The sequence below is a fragment of the Cynara cardunculus genome, assembly GCF_001531365.2.
Source record: "Cynara cardunculus var. scolymus isolate 2C chromosome LG 10, CcrdV1, whole genome shotgun sequence".
Classification (NCBI taxonomy): Eukaryota; Viridiplantae; Streptophyta; class Magnoliopsida; order Asterales; family Asteraceae; genus Cynara; species Cynara cardunculus.
In genome coordinates, this window is record NC_037537.1 from 29,031,804 (window position 1) to 29,037,555 (window position 5,752).

The 5,752-nt window shown below is 38.3% G+C and overlaps 1 non-coding gene across 1 annotated transcript; it reads right to left on the minus strand.

Annotated features, from left to right (window-relative positions):
- Window positions 1-5,019: 5,019 nt before the first annotated feature.
- Window positions 5,020-5,126, minus strand: LOC112520547. Its single transcript, XR_003070019.1, has one exon. It is a non-coding gene; the product is annotated as a small nucleolar RNA R71 (small nucleolar RNA).
- Window positions 5,127-5,752: the final 626 nt, after the last annotated feature.

Sequence of the window (5,752 nt, forward strand, 5' to 3'; positions counted from 1 at the left end):
CCCTAAACCCTACACCCTACACCCCCAACTCTAACCCCTAAACCCTAACCCCTAACCCCTAAACCCTAACTCCTAAGGGTTTTTTACGCCGTTACTAGTGTGTTCCCTAAACATTTTCTAGGGATCCACTTTTTTACCATTCTGCTTGGGGTATGCCCTACGTAGTTGTATTTTTTCGTTCTTTGAATAATTTTTTTCCGGGGTTCCGTCCCCTTTACCCAAAAAAACCCTAACCCCTAACCCCTAAATCTTAAACCCTAAACCCCCTCATTTGGTCAAAATTTTCTCTCTCTCTAGAATTTTCTCTCTCCAGAATTATCTCGAGTTTTTTGAGTTTGGTAGGTTTTCTTGTCTTCTATGGGCGGCATTCAACCAAATGTGAAGGAATCTTCACATAAGAAGACTAAAAAAACTCGTTGTAAACGTAATCGTATGAAGAATCAAGAAAAAAAATCGGTTGCCAAACTACGGAAGGATGAAGATGTTGAATGGTTACAAGTTTCGGGTTAATCGTTAGGTTCGTAGCAAAGCTATTGTGGATAAATATAAACCGGTTGTGATTCTAAAGAATCGTTTAAATCGCACAAAGCTTCGATCCGGAACTAATGAGGAAGAAAACTTGAAGGTAAGTAGTTCTTTTTCTCCTATACCTCTGGCTATTAACGTTTTTAATGTAGGTCTTCAAGAGCATGAAGTGAAATCTGGAAATAGACAAGAAGATGTTCTTGCACAAGTTTTGTTTAAAAGTGGTGTATTATTGGAAAAAAGGAAACTGGAAGTTGTTGTGTCTTGCGTAACTAGAAGAGTTGAAGAGGAGGGGTGTGGGTCTGATGGAAAAGGTGTTGTCCCAAGTCTGGAACCTCACTCTCCTTGTTCGGTTGATGATGTTGAATCCACTCGTGCTCCATTTGCTACTGGTTTGCGTAGTAAAGTTGCCAAAAATCCAGAACCGGATCAATCGTTTCGTCTTCCTCCTCGTGTTCCAAGAAAATCGTCTGAGTTACATGGAGGACATGTCTCGCCGGATTCTGGAAATTCTTGGCCGGAGTTTGGCCGGTCGTCGGTTTCAACTAAGCCGGTGGTCTCGTTTGGAAACTTTCCATGTGTTGTCAATCAAGATGATACCATTTCCTTTTTCTTGCAAGCTATCAATGGAAATGAGCGTCTAACACATTTGGAAGGTGACAATCCAAATATGGAAGGCCTTGTGGACGTTGAAAAGGAAGGTATAGTGGCATTGGAGGAAGATGTTGACTGTGGTAGTGAACACGTGGTGGACCAGGATGCATGCATGCCCAACTACACTACTGTTAAGCCAACGGAAGTAATGGATGCGGGATCTCTCTTGGCCCAAGAAAAGGATGTGGGATCCAGTGATATGCGGCAAGCCATGAAGGATGGCCCAGCGGATGGTGGATCTCTCTCGGCCCAAGGAAAAGATGTGGGCTTTAGTGATATGAAGCAGGCCATAAAGGATGGCCCAGCGGTTGGTGGGAATACGTATGTCCAAGTCCTGGATTCTTCATCGCCTAAGCCCATGCTTAATATGGACTCGTCTCTCTTGGTCCGACAGCCTGCTGAAAAGCGAGAGAAAGGTCAAGCCCAGAATAATTCCAAGCCCATATTGACTGGCCAAAATGTCCAGGTCCATCAACAAAAGAATGACTTACAATCTCATATTGGGCTAAATTCCTTGTGTTCTCTCCTACTGCTGTTGGGCATCTTGCCCATCCCAATGTGCCTGAGGTTGCCGAGTTTATTCTTGAGCATGACCAAGCCCTTATTTCCCCAAAGCTAATTCAAAATTCTTCTGGATCTACTTCTTTGGGCCACATTGGTAAAGACCCTAGTTCAATTTTTAAGTCTATTCAATGGGAAGAAATTTCTGCGAAGGGCCAAAAAAGCATTAAGTTTGGCCTACAGGCTAGCCTTGGTATTTCTTTTAGCCGGAATGACCAAGGCCCTTTAAAGCATGATGTTCCTCAAGATAAACATGGACTTCCTCCTTTAAAAATTGATGATGTTGATGGGCCTACTTCTGGTCTATCATTTCCTGAAGCTGTTGATAGGCCTGCTTCTATGGAAATTCTTGATCAAGCCTCCATAATGATATCTCCTAAGATCAAGCAAAAGGCTCCTGAAACTTGTTCGTTGAGCCAAACTATGCAAGCAAATATCCAGGTAAGTCTCTCTTTGGACAATCCTTTATCTACTAATTCTCTTAATTTGTCTTCTAGGTTGTCTAGCAAGGCTTCTTCTCTTATGGGAGAGGATGATAATAATTCTTCATCTCCTAAGTCTATTGATAAGTGTTATTTCAATAAACTTATTACATCATTTTCTTAACCATTTTCCTTTGTTTTATTTGCCCATTAGTGTCTTAATTGAGTCGTTTTATGTCTTTTTCACATATTAGTAGTTATATAGTATATCTAATGTTAATTCCCTGTTTTTATAGGTTTTTTATGATTTTTGAGCCAGTCCTACGGCAGTCCTACATGACAAGGAGTGGCAAGGTCCTATAGTACCTGTCCGAGAGCTGAAATTCTACTTGGGCCGTGGAGAAATGGGTTGATTCATAGAGGAGGCGTGGTCAACGACCTTGGGCCCGGTCAAAGCCCAGTTTTGAAGGGATTTTTGTCTTATTAGTTGGCACCCACTATGGGACCTTCCTTGGCCTATATAAACAAGCCTTAAGCCTTGTTTTAAAGATACTTTTTATACTTTTTGCATACTTTGGAGGTTTTACTGATGCTCTCTATAATCTTTGTGTTAGTTATTTTCAAGAATATTGCTTTCGGTTCTAAGCTTTCGGTTMTTATTGTTTGACTTTTCAAGAACCGATTTTTGTAAGTTGTGACTTCATTTTCAAGGTTTAATTTAAGCACTAGTATTTAATCTTCATCTTATTTCTGTTACAAGTTACGTTACGTTTTCTTACTACGAATTAGTCGATCATTGTTGCTTTACATCGGATCTCATCCTTTGTGGCTCACGGCTAATTTACGTAGTCTAAATAAACAGTTTTTACAAGTTTGCAAATAATCTTTCGGTCTTTGTAACGAAACTTGTTTTGCATGTTTCGTTACTTGACTTGCAAGTTTTCTTCAAAAGTCAACCCCATTCCCCAAGGTTTTCAAATGTCAAGTACTCTTCCCATCAAAGTACCATCACTCATTCCATCATGTACTTTCTTCCATTATGATTAGATTAATATTAATTAATATTATTTAGTTATTAATAATTTATATTTCAGTATTTATATTTCAGTATTTATATTTCAGTATTTATATTTCAGTCTTTATATTTCAGTATTTATATTTAAGTCATTTATATTTCAGTCCTTTATATTTTAGTCCTTTACATTTCAGTCATTTACATTTCTGTCTTTACTTTACTGCAATTTACATTTCTGTCATTTAATTTCCAGTCTTTACTTTACTGCAATTTACATTTCTGTCATTTAATTTCCAGTACTTTAAATTCAAGTATTTCCATTTCCTGTAATTTACTTTCTGTAATTTACTTTTTCTTCTCAGTATTTACTTTTCAATCCTTACATCCTTCGAGAGAAGAAACTGAGCGATGATAGACTAACGCCTTAGCTTGGGGTGTAACGGGAAATTAAGACCAAAGTCGATGTGAAAGTACAAAAGTGTCTTATTAGCATTATAGTCTACTATTTATTTCAGGTGCTTAATATTTCATTTGATGATTACATTAAAATTAATTGACAACTAATTTTGTGTATAAAAATGTATTGACTTTCAAAACCTGAGGTAATAGGAGAAGGCTATAAATAGCTTTAGTGTCTGACAAACGTTATATTCCTACGGTGTAGGATGGTAATACTGTGTTGTGCTAGGATTCACGACGTCTAACATAAATGATATCGTATCGATAGCACGTTGACCGGTGTGTGCTCTTGGGAGGCCGTCTGACCCGATAGTTGATACTGTCATAGTTATATAAAATCATTTATTGATTTTAGATAATTGTGACAGGAATGCTATGTCACTTTTTTGCTGAATCATTTGTTTAATGTCTTAATCAACTGTTGCACCTTGTGCTTCTTTTTAAGATTGATATTTTTCTTAGTTGTTAATCAAACGTCCCCATTTTAGATAAATCAAATCCCTCGATTCGCCATCTGAAATTAATTTTTATAAATTGGACTTTTGAAATAACTTTACAAGCTATCTCTGTGGGAACGATATCTGGTACTTTTTACCATTATTACTTGTTACGAGACGATAATAGTTCGAGGTGTATACTTGCGCCGAGTTCTATTTTTGTGTTGGAATCTAAGGTTGAATAAAACGACGAGCAAGTTTTTGGCGCCGCTGCCGGGGATAGCACGCTGAAGTTTTTTCTTTTTAAAAGTAAAGTTTATAAAAGTTAGTTTTTCTACCATCTTTTTGTGAACGCACCGTGCATGCCAAGGCTGTCGCACGGTGAATTTTTTCCACTTGATCCGGATATTGAACAAACTTTAGACAACGAAGAAGAGTGCAAAGAGCTCTTCGAGCTTTAAACTCTGGAACGATGGCTGAAAATGTGATTATTGACGAAGAAGATATTTTTAGAAATGAACCAAATATTTCATATGAGGATGAGGCTTAAAACATCTTTCGTCTTGCAAATGCTAAAAATGGTGGCATCATGGCGTACGTTATTCCTAATTTAACTCAACTGCACACAGGGATACGTAAGCCTACCATTGGTGCCACCCATTTTTCACTTAAACCACTGATGTTTCAAATGCTTCAAACAAACGGCCAGTACGCTGGTTTATCTTCTAAAGATTCTCATTCTCATCTGCGTTCTTTCATGGAAATCACAGACTCTTTTCTCATCCCTGATGTTTCAGACGATGCTCTGAGACTAAAACTTGTTCCATTTTCACTAAGGGATCGAGCAAGAGCATGGTACAATTTTTTGCAACCAGACTCTGTGACTACATGGAATGAAATGGCAGAAAAGTTTTTGAAAAAGTATTTTCCACCCACGAGGAATGCCAAATCTAGAAATGAAATCTGTACTTTTAGACAAATGGATGATGAAGCAGTTCCTGATGCATGGGAAAGGTACAAAGAGCTGCTGAGAAAATGCCCTCATCATGGCATTCCATATTGCATACAGCTAGAGACATTTTACAACGGTTTAAATATCGTTGCTAGACAAATGCTCGACGCTACTGCAGGCGGAGCTTTCACAGCTTGTACCTATAATGAAGGTTTTGACATACTTGAAAAGATTTCCAATAATAACGAACAATGGTCTGACCCACGTGCAATGCCACTGAAGAAAACAGCTGGAATAAATGAGGTAGATGTTGTCTCGGCATTAACAGCTCAGATCACTAAGCTAATTTCAAATTTAACATCTAGCCCACATGTGCAATCTGATGCTAATACCTTTAATTCCAATGTTCAATCAGTGCAATGCGTGTATTGAGGTGAAGGTCACGCTTTTGAGCAGTGTCCTGGAAATCCGGAGCATGTAAATTATGTCAACAAGACTGGACCATTTTTGCAAACTTATAATCCGGGATGGCGAAATCATCCAAATCTTTCGTGGCATAGTCCAGCTCTTAATCCACCAATGCATAAGCCTCAAGGACAGTCCAATTTTCAACCACAAGGACAGTCAAATTTTCAACAAGGCCAATCTAATTTTCACTCGCAAGCGCATCAAGGAAATCATAATAATCAACATGCTAATTTTCAGAATCATCAGTCTTCTTTCCAAA